We start from the raw sequence: 17,141 nt of genomic DNA on the forward strand, positions 1-17,141 counted from the left end.
TCTAGCCACTGCAGTGACACGGAATCATGCACCGAAGCAGAGGCTTGGGTGCATGCTACTACACGGAGTAGTAGCAGACCATCACAGGAGGAGCAGTCCTAACGCGACGACAGCGCCCTGGCGAACCGCTGACCTAATCTAAAAACGCTCGTTTGCTACAGGGGGAAAGGACGTCATTCATACACTTCTAATGCATTGCTGTTAATTTCATCTGTAGGTTATCAGGCCTCCTGGGTCGGCGAAGTTTTCAGTTTGTCTTATTCATAGTACCCATGTGGTACGTGCGCGTTCTAAAATGCAGATGCGAATGATTTATCAATAAGGTTCGCCACCCACATCTTTTGAGTCTGACCACTCCCTTTGGGCCCTGCTGGTACGGCACCTTGCTTTAAAAATGAAAAATCTGTGTTTAGTTCTCTACAACCGTTCCGTAAAACTCGTGCTTGTAGAAGTTTAGTGCACATTGGAGAAAGTGCAACCATACTGTTTGTACAGTCAGAACACAAATTATGCAGAGGGCACTTGACTGAATAGGATCCACAAGAGAGTCCATCTCAGATACTGACGGTCAATTATTTTGTTCCCGGAATTGCAAAGCTGAGGTAGCGCTTTGAAATTCTCAAAAACATCAGCAAAACTGTAAATAATTCAGAGAAAACGTTCAGCAATATAAGGACAACCACGCTGTGCAAGCTCTAAAGTCCCTTTCGGAAGCCGCGGCGCAAGGACGAGATAGGAATGCGAAGTTTGCCGTGGAACAGATTGCCTACTTTGAAGGCGTGGCCGACTTGGCGGGAGCCAACGCTGCGGGAATGGGGGTTGTGGAAGGCGACATCTTGTAAAGATTATGATCATCTGCGGGCAAAAAAACTGCTGAGCTGCTTGGTCGAAGCACGTTACAAACGTTCGTCAGATCTTCTACAGGAGAGACTGGCGTAACAAGCCTAACAAAAGGAATGGCTGCAAGGGGATAGACAAAGCTTGCGGTCAGAAAAAAAGCCACACTGCAGCCTCAATACTGACGCAATGTCAATTCAGCAGAAAGTAACTGATGATCGACAAGTTGAAAGAATTTTCCGCCTTGTTGATATCGGCTGTGAACCGCGAACCGGTGGTGCCACTTAAATAGCCAACAGGCTTCGTTGTTTTGTCCTGCAGGAGTTTTCCGTGGCTTACGTTATCCCCGCAGGCAGAGTATTTTTTGGCCAGGAACATGAAACATGACCGTTTCCGTAACATGACGCTGAGTGTGCTGAAAGCTGTCGAAAAGTCGGGATTCCTCATCACCCGTATTGTCGCGGACAACCACCAGACAAACACCGCCATGTTTCCAGGCATGACCGATGATAACACATTGCAGCATGCTGTGCCACATCCATTACAGGAAGATAGCCCATCATTCCTCTCATTTGGGGTGAACCACCTGATCAAGCACCTTAGAACGAATCTGCTTTCGTTCCACCGCCCCCGCGTTGCCGATAGCGAACGCCACGGGTGACCCGGCGAAGTAAAAGGGAACTAACGCTCTCACAGGCTGAGAGGAGCATATTCAGCAGGCCGTACAAAAGTGGGGAGATCAAGTTCGACTTGATTTCACTATATGTAGTAAAGAGTAACGACTCCTACTGTCGTCGAACTCTTGACTGCATATTAAGTGGCCGTGCGTCAGGAATGGCATCTGCCTCAAATTTTTTAATTGAGCCGATATACAAAAACCTCCGTGAGTGCGAAATTTGACACACGTTTTTAAAGAACTCGTCGACTAAATTGCTCCTCCGGAGGTGCGGCCTCAGAAGCTGGAATCCAAATTATCGTTTTATTTCATTTTATCATTACTTCGTTGCACTGCGAAGTGCACACGAAACTATTAGGGAGGTTACATCTCGCTAGAGGCTTTTGTGCTATCACGTACGGCCCGCCTATAGCTGTGGATGTCGCAGTTACTCCTGCACGAAAGCTGAACCACAGTATGTATAATCTTTCGGCATTCTCATATCACACACTTAACCAAATATTGATTGGTTTAACGCGCCGACACCATACAGGTGATGGGGCGCGGCATAGTGGAGAGCTCCGGATTAATTTTGACCACCAGGGGATATTAAATGTGTGCCGAAATCTCGAACACACAGGCGTTTTCGCTTTTCGCCTCCAATAGAAAAGCGGCCGCCACGGCCGGGAATCGAACCCGCGTCCTTGGGCAAAGATCAAGGCGTCATGTCGAGACGTGCACGCAAGCCAGCACCCCCCGGAGGCGTAGGGTGTTTCCGGTTCCAATTGTCAGGTTCGACATTTCTGCAAGCCTGTCAATCACCTGACTTACGAACTTGTCGTTGTGAGATCCTCTGGTGGTCAGCAGAGCAAGAACCCCGGATATTTCTCCTCCTCGCTCGAAGCAGCTGTTTCTGTACCGTACGCGCCGCTGGCCGGGCGACCTGGATTTCGCGATTCCGAACACATGCCGCCATTTATTTCCCGCCATTGTTCTGCTCGCGCTGTACTGACGGGAAGGAATTGAAGATGGCCACACACGGCTAGCGCTAATTCAAGCGTTAATTTAACTTACGTTTCATAAAATTAATGGTTGCTAAAAACTAGCTGAAGTCGTTTGGTTTAACTCAAAGTGTTTAGAACCCTTATTCAACCTCCGTCTGGGAATAAAAGTGGTAGTGTTATCTAAGTAGGATGGCTTGAGAGTTTGGTGGTCAGTCTAGCTTTCGAAAGAAGAGGCCTTATCCACGGCCCGCATGGCCGGGTCCCACTGCGCTTGCACGAAAAGCCGCCGTGGAAGGCCTGCACGTACGCGTCCTCCCACCGGCCACGCACGTCAGACGCTGCAGCGGATTCCCCGTGTTTACTGAGCACGCATGCAAACGGCTTCATTCCTCTTTCCATGCGCCTCGCTTGCGAAGTGCGCTGAGTGCGGTTAACCATGCCGGCATAAGTTGCAGCTGCCGTTTTATCTTTCCGTCGTGCAATGAATAGTCAAACCCGAGTATGCGTTGGTCAGAGCTCGCGTAGAAGGCATTTCCACGAGTTAAAGGGAAGCACGCACAGGCATCTGTCTACGCTTGATGTGACGGGAAAGCCTGGCTTATGCTCGCGTGCGCATTCGCGTATGCACACTCGCGTCTTCGGGGTACGCGCGGAGCATGCTGCGTTCTTGCTTTGACGTTGATTATGCCCTCGGGCTCTGGCCGGGATTTTTATATACATATGTTTGTAGCCCGTACCTGTTCGATGTGCTGAAGATCGGGAAGTGCTTATAAGAACTTTCCCGTTGTGTGCAGGGCTGCATTTGGTGGGAATTCGAATGCTCCTGTACCGAACGACGTGGAGGAAGGCAGCGTAGCACGACGTGCGCGTCTCGATGAGTAGACGTGTACAGGCAATAAGGCGGCTCGATTGTCGGATCCAAACTTTCAGCATGTAGTGTTGCCAGTTGCAAATGGAGCCAAGAAACAAGCGAGTATGAACGCAAGCACATAAGGGTCTCACTTGTTCTTTGCACAAAAATCATGAAGTGGCAAACCGAACACCGGGTTATTCCAAATTAAGAAAAGGTTCTGTTATAATCGGAATTGTAAATGAGTGGCTCATTGAATGACAACAAAATAAAGACGGTGGTCAAGGATGCCAAGGAGGGCGTGAGGAAAAAAGTTCATAATTTTTTTTTCGTGCAGAAGTAGGAATTTCGAAATGTTCGAAAAAGAAAGTGGAGAGAAACATGCGAACAGGTGGGACCCGAACCCACAACCTCCGGGTTACGCGCCCAGTACTTTACCGATTCAGTTACCTGGGTGGTTACGTTTTGCGCCACTTCCCGGTGCATTTATGTGCATGTAAGCGCGCGCACGCTTTGGGAAGAAATCGCCATTTGGATTAGCCTGCGATAAAGTTTTACTTGATGCTCTCGCCGCTGTACTAGAAAGGCAAAAACGCACAATCGCCGCTGCCTCCACTGGGGCCTCAACACAAACTCAAGTTGAAGAAATAGCAATCACGCTATCCCTTACTTCCACTCGTAACGAATTTACCTCGCAGTAATTACGGACTCGCAGGAAGTAGGTCGGCACCTCCAACTGAGACTGCTCCCTTCCACTGCCCTGCGCATTATCGAAAGCTCCCCTCCCCTACCCGACCAGTGATGCATCTTATGGACCCCTGGTCATTGCGGGTTGGCTGGAGATGCATGCGTCGCACTCCACGGCTCGAGGAGCGACACTCCGCCAATTGTCCTCGACTTCCTAGCCCTTCTAAACTTGGACGCCCGCGCCCTACTAGTTTACGACGATATTCTTACATTGCAAGTTTCAAGGCACATGTGCAGCGCAATAAACAAGGCAAAATGGAAGAAAACACTAGACGAGTCGTTGCCATGTGCTTTCTTCGTCCTTGTCCTGCTCATTGCGCTGCAGCTGCACCATGAATCTGTACCAACTTGCCCTGCAAGCTCTCTTGTCGCACCTTCCCTCCCCTTCACCTCACCCTAACAAAGGCTGTTGAGATGACTCTCCGGCAACCTCAAGCCCACCCCTTCCCTCTAACAAACTTTGGAACAGTTGATCTTACCTCTCACTCGTCGCAACGCAAGTTTTGTTCCGAACGAGGTACTGTATGCCACATCGTATGGGAATGCCCCCCTTCCCTGTGGGTAGCACAGCAGTCCAGCCCAGAAGCCGACTCTCAGCTTGACTGGGTGAGACGAACGGGACGGCCAGCCATAGCCGGGGACTCCTGATCTAAAGATTCCCTCCACTGGTCCCTATTCGGACACGGAATCGGATTGGGCTTCAATGAAATTTTACTGAAGCCAAGACTTAGTTGGAATCATCGTGCGAAAAACTTACTCAAGCCAGCCTCCAGCCCGTTCCTTCTGAAAGAAGGATGGTTGAAACGCGCAGCTTTCTCCCATACAAACGCAAAGTCCACAACCCTATCAGCCAAACTGACAGCTCTGAGCTGAGCGAATGTGATGTCATCATTTTCAATCTATTTGTTTGTGATTAGGTCATCTGAATGTGCTGATTTGGTTAGCTCAGCGTTGTTGTTGATATGGGCTTCCCATTGCTTAAGCGTGTGGAATGATCATCGCGTCATCTGTGAGCCTGCTAGCGAATGCATTCATCGACAGAAAATGCTCATACAAAAAGCATCATGGGGCTTTTTCATGTTGCAATGGTAAAACTAAAGATGAAGTCGACTCATCATCATCGCTCAACCGTATGACGGCAAACTGCATTCGTCTTCCGCAATGAAATCTGTTATGCATCCCATTTTTTATGCGATGGTGTGTGGAAACCCATTGTTAAAGTTGGCTTTTATGCAGTAAAGAGTCGGCTTTTTTACACCGCCGCAAGTGAGACATAGAAAGCTTCGCTTTAAAAATCAGAACCCGTCTACCCTGTGAATAGGGAAGTTAGGCGAAGGAGCATGGTTACAGTGGCGCTGTAACTATACTCTCTTCGTAGATTGCCTTGCTTCACTGTGCGACACTTAATGTGGGAAAGCCAACTTACCAAAACACCAAAAACCGCCTAGACCTCATCGATGACCCGTCGTGCCAGCACTGCCGGGCGGCTGTCGAGACCCTGCCACATCTGGTCCTGGAGTGCCCCCAGTTTGTGGCAGGGAGGACCGAACTGTTGGCCGCCTTCGGGGGAGGGGCTCGGCCCCTCGAAGAATTTCTGTGGCCACCAGGCAGTGCCAGAGAGTGGGACGGAGTCCATGAGGCCCTGGGGTCCTACCTGAATGCCTCCGGACTCCTCCCAGCTCTCCGCTTTCTCCCCACATAAACGAAACGGTGTGTGTGGGTGGGTGCTTTGTTTTTTTTTTGTTTTGTTTTTTTTTTGTCTTCGTGTTTTAGTGTTTACCTTGTATATATTGTACATATATGTCCTGTTAGACCTGTATATTTGTATATATGTAACCTCTCCTTCTTTCTATCCTCCCTTTCCTGTACAACTGTTTTCCCCATTCCCCACACCCCCCACACCAGCAGGCGTTCCGGTGTCCACCCTTAGGTGAGACAAACTACGCCTGCTGGTGGTCTTTCCTTTCCTTGTTTACAATAAATTCATTCATTCATTCATTCATTCATTCATTCATTCATTCATTCATTCATTCATTCATTCACTCATTCATTACACTGATTTTTTTTAAAGTCGGCTTCACCTTTAGGCACTAATGCATCGCTGGAAAGACATTTTCTTTTCAGTGGCAGAATAAGCAATCTTATATCAAAACTTGGCTGCCCAAAGACCTTTATATTTTTTTATGAACTGTACCACACGCGGAGTAAGCGCCGCTGAGTAAATTGTTGCCGCCGGTGAGACCCCGGCATCCTAGCCACACACAACTCGCTGTAGTAAATGTGCATATGTGCACTCCGTACACATGGTTAACCAGCGAAGCTCCAACGTGCGGCCTGGAGTTTACCCATGTGTTGCTCCTTATGGTTCATCAAAGCATGCTGTTTTGTCCGGGCTGCAGCATCGGCACGGCGTAGACGAGCTCGTTTTCGTTCCTGCTCGCGGCGTCACTGATCGTAAAAAAACGTATTACGTGTGGCCTGCCCATTTCGAAGTAACGTGCGGCCGGTGCTTGCCATTGTCACGTTGACGTGGATCCGCCCGCAACGCCGCAGCCCCTGGCGCCGTTATCGCTTTAGCTGTAGCTTTCGGCGCGCGCTCTGCTGCAAAAGGGGCTCTTTACCGCTCCTTCCCCCTCCTCCTAACTCCTCTCCAACCTGGCTTTTTAACGCACGCGCATGGGAAGATTTCTGCGTACACTGGGCCAGGAGAATTTCCTTTCGTCCAGACATTTAAAGCTTCACCTCAATTTGTATAGCCGCTTTTCTGATGGAGGTGCAAGCTAAGACTCCCGTATGCCGAGATTTCGGCACACGTTAAAGGTCCAAATTAATCCGGAGCCCTCCACTACAGCGCGCCTTATCACCTGTGTAGCGTCGGGGCGTTGAACCTCATAATCAAATAAATCAATTAAATTAATTTGTATAGGGCATGCCCAGTATCAAATTTGTCAGTGGCCTAAATAACCTGGTTGTGCATGCACATAATATAGGGCATTTGGAAAGAAATCGGCGCGGACAAGGATGATGCTTTCTGGCGATAAAAATCCGCCGCGATTGGCTTCAGGATTTAGAGCGACGGGGCGAAAAAAGTCAACTACCCCTCTGTCTAACGACAACGATGGGAAAACGTGAAGCTTTAGTCGTTGAGTTTGATCGTTTACTTGACTCGGATTTAGCGCTGGTTCGGCGGGTTCTACGCGGGTAGACGCACTAAAGCTTCGTGTTTTCCCATCATTGTCGTTAGATAGAGGGGTAGTTAATTTGTTTGAAGTAGGATGAGAGAATGAAGACACGTTCCTTAAGTTTAAGCAGTATTGAATTTATTTGGATCATTTAGGAACGAACGACTTTTCATTTACACAGTATTGCCAATTGTGATCGCTGTGGCAGACACTCAGAGGTTCTGCCATCGTGACTCGACACAGTGAACTCGCACCTCGCATCATTCGATGGTTCACCGTTGCGTCTTTTATGGCGGAGCTGCCGAAGCTTATTATCCCGCTTGCGAACCTCAGGATTTTCACGACGTCGCTTGGCCTGTATCGTTTTTGCGAGTCGAAACTGCGGATCCTCGCGACGAGCACTAGCGCGCTCGCGTGCCCGCTCGCGCTAACGTTGCTTAAGGCAGCCTGATCCTCTTCTGAACGAACCACGCGCGGTCTACGCATTACGGTAGGCAATCCCACACTGCGAGTATGTGCTATTCTGGAGGTACGCACCACTTTGGTTGGGATTGGCCAACCAAAGAATTCATCACGAGAAAGCTTCGCGTTCAACCACCGTCGTGATTAAACTCAACGATCACACGACGAACTCAACGACTAAAGCTTCGCGTTCTCCTATCGTTGTCGTCAAAAAGGGGTACTTGATTTTCTTTTTCTCACTTCACCCACGATCATTCATCATCGTCGTCAGAGAAAGTTGGCTTTCCTGCAGGGCGTATTGGTATACTACTGCATCAGTGAGGACAATAAAGCTTAGCTTTAAAGAGAAGGGGGGTAGAGACGAGAAAGTTGTGTGGAAACGTGCAGCCGGTGACCGGCTCCGCGAGGCGAGATTTCTACCTCAACCATCCAAGCATCGTGGTGACATCGTTACCCTTGTGCTTGCCATCCACGTGGCTCCTACCGCCCAACTGGCAGGACGCCATAACGGCAAGTACCCGTCTTCAAAAACAACCACTGTCTTAGCTCTCTTCTCCCACATTTGCGCGGTGATTGTCTGAGTGAACCGGCGGAGACCCGACGAGATAAACATCATTAGGAGTAATAGAAAGACAGGCTCGCCCGTTCCCGCAATTCGCGCCGAGTGATGGTGCTATCGCTAAGCCTCGTTGCGGAGCTAAGGTGCGCGCACCGCACCGGGACACTGGGATGGCGGAAGCAGAGGCGTAGCCGGGACGTTCTCCGGACGGAACACAATGCAGTTCGCGACCCCGGCGTGATAGAGAAGGCAAGCGAGGTGGTGATTACGCTACGCCTCAATTCTTCGTTGCACGCCGAGGATCTTGCGGAGCGTCCGACGAGTCCTTTCTCGGCTTGTAACTGCCGCCCGAAAACGATGCACTGACCTCGGATGGGATTCGACACAAAACGCGTGCCTATGACAACACCGAGCAGGACGTGTGCTTCTGCGTTTGCATTTTTTGTTCCTGAGTGTAGCGAAAAGGGTCTATAAAGGTGGAAAGGTTTTAGATTGAGTTGTTGTTGTTGCTGCTGCTGTTTCTTGTTATCATTGTTGTTGTTGTTGTTGTTGTTGAATTGTGTGCTCCTAAGTGTTATGTGCAAACTGTACGAAATGATCTCACACGGCAGATCATTTGAGAGAGAAAGAGGGCACCGACGAAGTAACGAAAAAGAAAAGCTTAAAAGACGTTTCGGCTCCCGCACGGGAGCCGTTTTCACAATCATTGTGAACAAGGTACAAGGCTCCCGTGCGGGAGCCAAAACGACTTTTAAGCTTTTCTTTTTCATTACTTCGTCGGTGCCCTCTTTCTCTCTCGAATATACCCTCCCGACCAGACGGTTGTCTGTCAAACCCTTGACTACGACAGATCATGTTTAAACCCAGTCAAGGTTAATGCTTCAACACTGTCGGGACGCTGTCCGAAATGGTATTAAGATGGACGCCAGCTGGCAGCACTCCAAATCAACAAGTTCTCTGTATGCTGTGCTGCTGTCGGCAGCGCAGTCGCTCCCTGCCCACTTAGCTACGTTGACGAAAGCGTGCACCCGGCTGGCGTCCGCAAAAACCATCCACACAACAACTAACCCTGGGCGTGCGCTCTGCTGCAACGAATCCCATACCGGTGCGCACATCAGAAAAAGTAAATCACAAAAACAAATCACAAAAAAAATTCGGTGGACACTCAATTTCCATTGACTGAGACACGTTCCATAGGATGCAGCAACAAAAAGTAGTCTTGGCGGCTGCCCCATCTACTAGTACGAGTCACCCAGCCTGCCTAACGGATTCTCAACAGGCCTGCCGGTACTACATTCTCGACAGCATCCCTTTCCAAGCTCTTTTAAGATCCTCCGATCCCTCACGCCTACCCCCCCCCCCCCCCCTCCTCATCCTGATAGCGTGGACACCTGGGCACGCCTCCCACCCAGGGAATGAGGCGGCACGTGCCGCCCGCGAACGTAACTTCCGGGTTTCCCGTCTGAGGACTTGGAATCCACACGACACATCCACCCTCTACCGCTCAGATGTACTGACATCTTCGTCACTGCCGCTTCCACGAACTACCGAACTACCCCCTCCTCATCCGTCGCTCACTACTTCCGAATCTTGAACGTGGCGCAGATTACAGACCGGCACTTATTTCAACTCCACCACACTCGTGCATATCCCCCACCACATTATCCTACATCTACCACTCCTGAAATTTTTCCACCGCAACAGCCAACCTAGTATGGTTCTCCCCACTACATCCCGATCCCATCCCCTCCTTATCCGCTGAGCAGTGCGAATGCGCGCTCACCAGCCTGTACCCGGAGGACCAGCGACGCCTGATCAACCGGGCCAGCCAGGCTAAGGAGGCGCACGGTTTCCTAAACTGATGACCCCCCCCACTTTTTTTTTTACTGTTTGTTTTTTCAATGAGAAAACCCAAACACTCGGCGCACGAGCGTGCATCAGAAACATAAAACACGGAGAAACGCTTCGCTAGCGCTGAATTCCCATTGGCTGGGACGTTCTATAGTGCCTGCATCAGAAATCTCTCCCGCTGTCTCTGTTAGCCTTCAGCTTCTGTAGTGGCAATGCTGCAGCAGAAGAGTGATCCCGCAACAAATAACTGGTCTGAGTCCGGAGGGACGATGTTAGTCGGGTTAAAATGCTTAGCTTGCTACGCCGGATGGATGCGGCAACAGTGATAGAGATGATGGGGATGATGTTGAAGGAGTTGATGCGCACAACGGCGTTCAGTTGTTCACAGAGAGTGGTCTAGGCCTGTGTATTGCAGGTACGCGATCAGAGCTTTTGAGCCCGTAAAGCACGTTTGGGACATGCCCACGGACCGAACACGTCCTTCAGTTTAATGTCCACGACGCTGTAGGTTATAGTCGACATCGGCAGAAGACTCGTAGATGAACGTATAGCCGAAAGAAACGGTTTTGCGCCCTCATCTCATGCTTAGGGATCCTCTCAAATTTTTTCATTGAGATTATGGGTTTGCCAGCAAGGCAGTACAGAGCGTGTCTCGGTAGTGTGCGGGACCAGTTGGCAAAGGCGTGTATTCGTAGATGTGATTCTCAAACATGAATCCACAGCTTGCACCAACAGCGTCGCTAGGAAAACCCCAGCTACCTGTGGCATCCAACCGTTGTCTGCCGTTGAAATGCAGTTAAGCAACGTGATGGGTGCCGTCGCATCTGCTGTGTACGGGCGCACAGTCCTGCCGGACGCGTGGCTCTGCTGCATACCCACCTTCGCTCCACTGCCGCTTAAATTGCCTGACCCGGCCTCCCATCAAGACTTCGGGCAGCGCTTAACTGCGACAGTGGTGGGGAATGAGGGACAATGGCATTGCCAGCCGTCGTGTCATGCTTGTGTCTCGCTCACGAGGGCTGACGCTTGGGAAGGTGCATGGGAATGCTCTCATTCAGGTTCAATTCCGCTGGCCCGTGAGCATCCCCGCTGAGCCAGCGCACGGGGCTCGGTTCCAGAGTCTAGCCGTGACGATCCGTCATCCAATCGTACCGCATAACCCGTTATGTCACGCCAGACATTTAAGTCATGGCTCATGCTTGAAGTTTGGCCAGCAGGTGAGGGCCTGGCGGTTGCTGGCTTCGGGTGCAATGCGCTTGGTCACGTGTTTTCGTAGCTTGAAACTCTGTTTGCCCTACGCCTAGCAAGCATCTGAAGAATTCTGCGCAGATAATGACAGTTCTTCTAAGCGCAGCAGTGGTGACTCCCGGCAGCAGCCGCGTCTTGTGTGCTTTTCAGCTAGGATCTTTCCTTCCATTTGCACAAACTCGCAACGTTCGCTGGCCTGGATCCACCACTTTTACTTGGAGACCGGAGACTTGATCTTTGAAGACCTCCCATTCGGCCTCCGTGCGCCGCTTGTAGGTGTCTGGGGCACCATGGATGCTTGCTACCAGCTCGCTCGAAGCCATGTTTCCATGCACATCGGCACTGCTTTCTCGCACGCGTGTACGAACGAAGCTTCGTGGTTTCTCATGTTAGCTGCCGACTTACACAACATAGACTCCTTGGGAATACTGGAGTGATGTACCGGCGATGCATGTCATGGTATACCCAGGTTACCGAGTTCAGCTGGCGAAGGACCCCGGGTTGCGAGGCGTCAAATGACGAAGTCTGAGCAACACGTGGGACACGCATAGCCCCCCTTTTGCGCTGGGCAGCCGCCAAGAATTCCCGACTTGTGGTACATCTCAATCCTTGCTCTAGAATGGCACTGGTCTGGGCGTGCACAGGCTCAACGATGGCAACGACAGAGTCTCCGACTCGCCCTGACCATTTTCGAGGACACCTCTACTGATTTAGAGACCATGCCAAAATGGTGCTATTCACAGACCTCCGCCCCCCCCCCCCCCCCCCCCCCCCCCCGATGATACCGCATGCCAAGACACTATAATGCCAACACACCTCAACCATGCACGTCATCTGGGACTGCCCCAAATTTTCTCGCTTTCGCACATTGCCCCTCCATCACAACGACACCACAACTCACACTGATCCGAAAAAACTATCAACCGGCACTGTCTACAACATTGTCATTTAGGCCACGAAAAGCGACCTTAGTATCTGCAGTTTAGCCGTGGTGGACACCATGAATTGCGCCCTCGTTTCATTTCTTTATGGACTACGTCTCAAGTGATTCAAGTGATCCCCGCCCCTCTCAGGATGACCTCTATAAGAACTGAAATCCCCCTTACGTTACCACACACACCCCTCCATCTGGCGATTGACCTTTCTTTTCATTAGAGCTCTCAGCAACAACGTCATGATCTAAGGATTATTGCCGCTGCCACCGCTGTTTTTGAACGCTGCAGACAACTCCTGGACTTCGCTGCTGAATTACGCTGTTGATCCGCCATGACTACATAAAGCACGCCGCAGTTGAAGGTTCCGATTATTCTAGACGACCTAGAGCTCTTTAACAAGCAGCAGCGTGGAGGCTACACAGCTCAGCTAATCAGCGTCTAACACGTCGTGACATTCTACGCAGACCGGCTAATGAAAAGCGACAATAAGCGTTGGGGCTTTGGAAGGACAGTTCCGTGCCCCGGCTGTGCAGGTCCATGGAACTCTGTAGAATTCCACGTCGAATTAGACGCAGGTTAGATGAGAGTAGTGTGACCTCCACAGAGCTGCCGCAACTTGCGAAATGAACTATATATTTTTCAAGGCGGAACAGCGCTAAGGCGGGCCACCACTGCAAAAAAAGGCAGACACGGAGCTTTACCACCTTGGCATGTACCAACTCGCCCAAGTTCAAACTATTCTCTATATTTTTGTATGCGTGCTTAGGGGAGTGGATGGGGGTGCTATCGTGCCTGTTTTAAGCATTCGTCACACATGCAGCCGTTGACGCCATGGGTCCTCATAAGTCACTGCAATGGTGGTAGCGGCACTGTTAGTAAGTTCCCGTTTTGGGGGAAAATATGAAGAAGAATTCTCCTAGATATACTGGTAGAACTAGAAAAAGTGCCGTAACGGAAACTTTCTCAGCATACGGATGAACTTCACAGTAAAGGTATTCGGGACACGCTTGACGTAAACTTTGTACACTTCAATTTGAGCTTCTCCGCTTTCACTACGTCTAAGTAAGAGTAGCTGCCAAAGTGTGTGGGTATATCAATATACTTATTTCGGATTCAACGGCTGGGAGCGGCTGCCGATCCGACGGCCTGTATATCGTGACGCTCACTGTAGAACTGTTGGAGTATGTCCCCTTATCGCCGGACTCCGCGGCTCGAAGAGAGAAAGCGGGAGAAAACGAAGTTGCCGTGTTTATAGCGCGCAATCGAAACATCTTGCCCGCTCCGAGTTTCTCGCTAAACTCAACCGAGTGCATAAACTGGGGCTGCAAGACACTCCGCGTCACCAACCGCGAAAAACGAAATGAAACGGGAGCGGGGAGGGAATAAGCTCGGTTGCCTTTGAGGTTTTGTGTGGAATGCAGTAGCCGGCTATTTCGGCAGCCAATTAATAATTGATACTCGCGATGGCCGAAACACGGCCGAAAGGCGGGCAAGTAAGAGATCGATGCACAAACGTACAGCGCCGATTCCCCCTATGCAAGGCCGCCGCCTATGTGCTCTGGAGTATACGGATAGAGCTGCGCAGGCGACCTACTGACCAAGCGTGCGTCACTCGATCGAGGGACAACCAGGCCGGCGATTAGCTCGCAAACACCATACACGCCGCGCGTGCACGACTGTAGCTGGCGGTTGTTTCGTCGTCTATCGGAGCAACTCGGCGCTGGACGGGCGCAAACGGCGCCGGTGTCCTCGAATCGGTATCGCAGCGTCGGGCGTGAATTGCGCCGTCTCTTAAATTCCGCCTGCTGCTCCGCGAAGGCGAGGGAGAATGTTGAAAGAGATGGAGGAGTGATGATGTGGTGGCCAGCGTCCGCGGGCAGGACTTCGCCCTTGAGGCGCGAATATCGTCAGGGAGGGGGGCGCGGTTATACAGTGGACATTAGGCGAGGACGTTGAGGGCGAAGGCTGCGGTTCATAGCCGCTCCCCTCCCAGTTTGCGAACTCGCCATTCGTTAAGAACAAAAAGAGAATGACATATGAGAAACAGTCTGACATGCTTATCTGGTCCTTTTGCGGCTACGTTAAACGTTGATGGTGATATTTAGGCAAACGGGTCTAGGTCAGACGATCACAGCGGTTAATTTGCGGTAGCGGAGCGCTATGTCAGCTCGTGCGACTGCTTTTTTTTTTTTTTTTTTTTGTCGGACGTCCGTTCAGCGTGCCACCTTTTCCTTGCGCGCGAGCAGGGCTTCATGCAGGCACAAACAGAACTCGTACTCAGTCTTTCATGTAAGGAAAAATAAAAACTGTTTCGTTTTCGCGCAGATTGCTTTCAACAGGGCTCTCATGCATGCCCTGATTAAAGTCATGATTTCATGTTCACTGTGGTTGATTTCGCTCCAAAGATGGTGATCCTCGCATTCTACTCAGTTGCGGCAATTATACCTTTAGTATAGCGCCCGGTCAGCGTAAGCAACGCCAAGCTGTGCGCCAGGGGGTTTATCTCATCACGGCCAGTTTCCGTTCTGAAAACGATCAAGCCGCATCCCCGACTTGTTTCGTTTTGTCTCTCGTTGAAGAATTGGATCTGTACCCTATGCCGCGATTCTCGTTTTCTGCTAAAAGGGCTCTGAAACGAGGCAGAGCTTTCTCTTATTAGTTGATGTTTTGAGATACTGTAAAATTTGAAGCGCTCTCTATAGCACAGTACACGATATACTCCGTGACTGGCTAAGTGTGACAGAAAGAAAGGGTGCCTCGAATACTACGGGAAGGCGGGTACGATGTTTTGAGGGAGTTCCTGCAGGGCCGTAACGCTAGGCTCAGTAGTCTAAAGGCCACACAGTTTAAAGGATCCACGAAGACAACACACGACTTCGTTTCTTTCGAAAGGTTAGCCATTTCTTACGTTACTACGTTCTTATTCTTCGGAGAAAAATATGATTAAAGAGGTTCGGGGACTTTATTTCGCTGTTCCTCTCACTGTTGTACACTACGAATATATGCCTAAATGACGCAATCAAGAAACAGAACTGTGGCTATCGCTGATTCAACCTAGAAAAATTGGCAAAACTTTGTAGCAGTTACCGCCAGCGCACACTAAACTTTCTACTAAAATCCTCCGTGTGAAATGGAGGATTAGAGTGTTGCGAGGTGATTGCACCCATTTTATTAATGTGCCAAAGCCTTATTTTGTAGTTGTGTAGCAATTCTGGGTAGCAAAAAACAAGAAAAGCGATGGCAGGCTGAACACCTCGGTTGTTTGTAGGCTGTTGGAAGAGTGAAGATGGGTGTTGAGTTGTCATTCATCAAAGTCATCGATATGACATGATAATTGAACACAAAAATTCAAGCAACATTTCCAGGCTATTTTTTCTGTCAAAAATTTTTGTAAGCCTGCATATTGACTTGTACATAGTGCGTCACTTAGTATCCAATCAGAGGTAAAATGTTTGATTTTTGCAACGAGCCCAACCAGCACCTGCCCACCGTGCACGAGACGCAGCTATTGCGGCGGCGGCATAGCATACCTATATACGCGCAGGAACCTACGTAGTAGGTTCCTGCGCGTAGGTAACAGCGCTGCTCACAAGAACAAAGCTCATGGCAAAAACAAACATACACAAGCGCGAAAGAGGACGATAGTGTGGCAAAAATATTGCGCTGTGGATTGTCATCTGCGCAGCTAGTGAAGGCGGCGATCACCAAAGGCTCCTGGCGAAACATGGAACCGCAGTTCGTGGTGAAACGCTAAAGTTCAGACCAATTGAACCTAGATATATAGTCTTTTTCTAGCAGCGTTGCTTCCGGTTACATCCACGTTGGAAACCGCGTTGCTTCCGACGTGTTTAAATGATTATCATACTCACAGTGTCTGGTGTGCTGGCGGTGCGCGTAGCCATTCAAGTATGGCCGCGTTGTTGTATCATTTAGCGGAGCAGCTCCTGTCTTTGGCATAGAATGCGTCCGATCGCTGGCTACGCGATCACCATTCGTAGGCTTCTGCCCTGTGACCTGTAAAGCCTGGAGTGTTGCCGGTGACCAAGTCGACTATTTGAAAGGCGGATGTCTGTTGAGTCCCTCTAGTGCCTTTGCTCCCGCATTTTCCGTGGTGTACTCTGCGACGGATGCAACATCAGGCGACAGGGCAACAGGGCTGCTCTGTCGACCCCGTGGATGTTGCGCAGAGTCCAGTCTTGATTCTTCGTTAGGTGATATGGTTAAACCTGGATATAACGAAGTTGACAAAAGTTCGAAATTTTTTGTTACATGCAGGTTTTTGTTACATTCAGGTTCCGAATTAAGCCTCGCGTTAATAAAGCAGAAACGAAATGAAAATGCTAAACTTAAGTATTGGTGAACTCAGCCTTCCGGGATTTATTTCACAGCGAACAACTGCGTCATTTGCGCCTGCTGCCTTCCCACGGCACTCAAAAACGCAAGGTCAGTTTACCCGTATTCACAAACGTAACTTAAGTATCACTTTTGCCTTCTGACACTTTTCGGCGCCTTCCTCTTTGCTGCATTGAAAATTGTTGAGAGGGTGCTAGCGGTATACTGTACCTGGCGGTGACGTTTTTCTTTCTCCCAGATGGCATTTAAAATTGCGAGCTAGACTTGAAAATACAAATCTTTTCGCTTTCTGGCAGCAGAACTCATCACCGACGAACAGACACCATAGATGACAGTGGAAACGCGCGACTACTCGCCTACAGGCCGGCCAAGCACCTTACCGACAGCTCACTCTCACTGAAAACGTACGTTAGTTCGCGGTGCGGGCGAAGTTCGCTAAATTAGTGCATTTCTCCAGC

Source organism: Haemaphysalis longicornis, unplaced genomic scaffold, assembly GCF_048455015.1.
Source record: "Haemaphysalis longicornis isolate Haplotype H1 unplaced genomic scaffold, Haemaphysalis longicornis Haplotype H1 scaffold_2, whole genome shotgun sequence".
NCBI lineage: Eukaryota > Metazoa > Arthropoda > Arachnida > Ixodida > Ixodidae > Haemaphysalis > Haemaphysalis longicornis.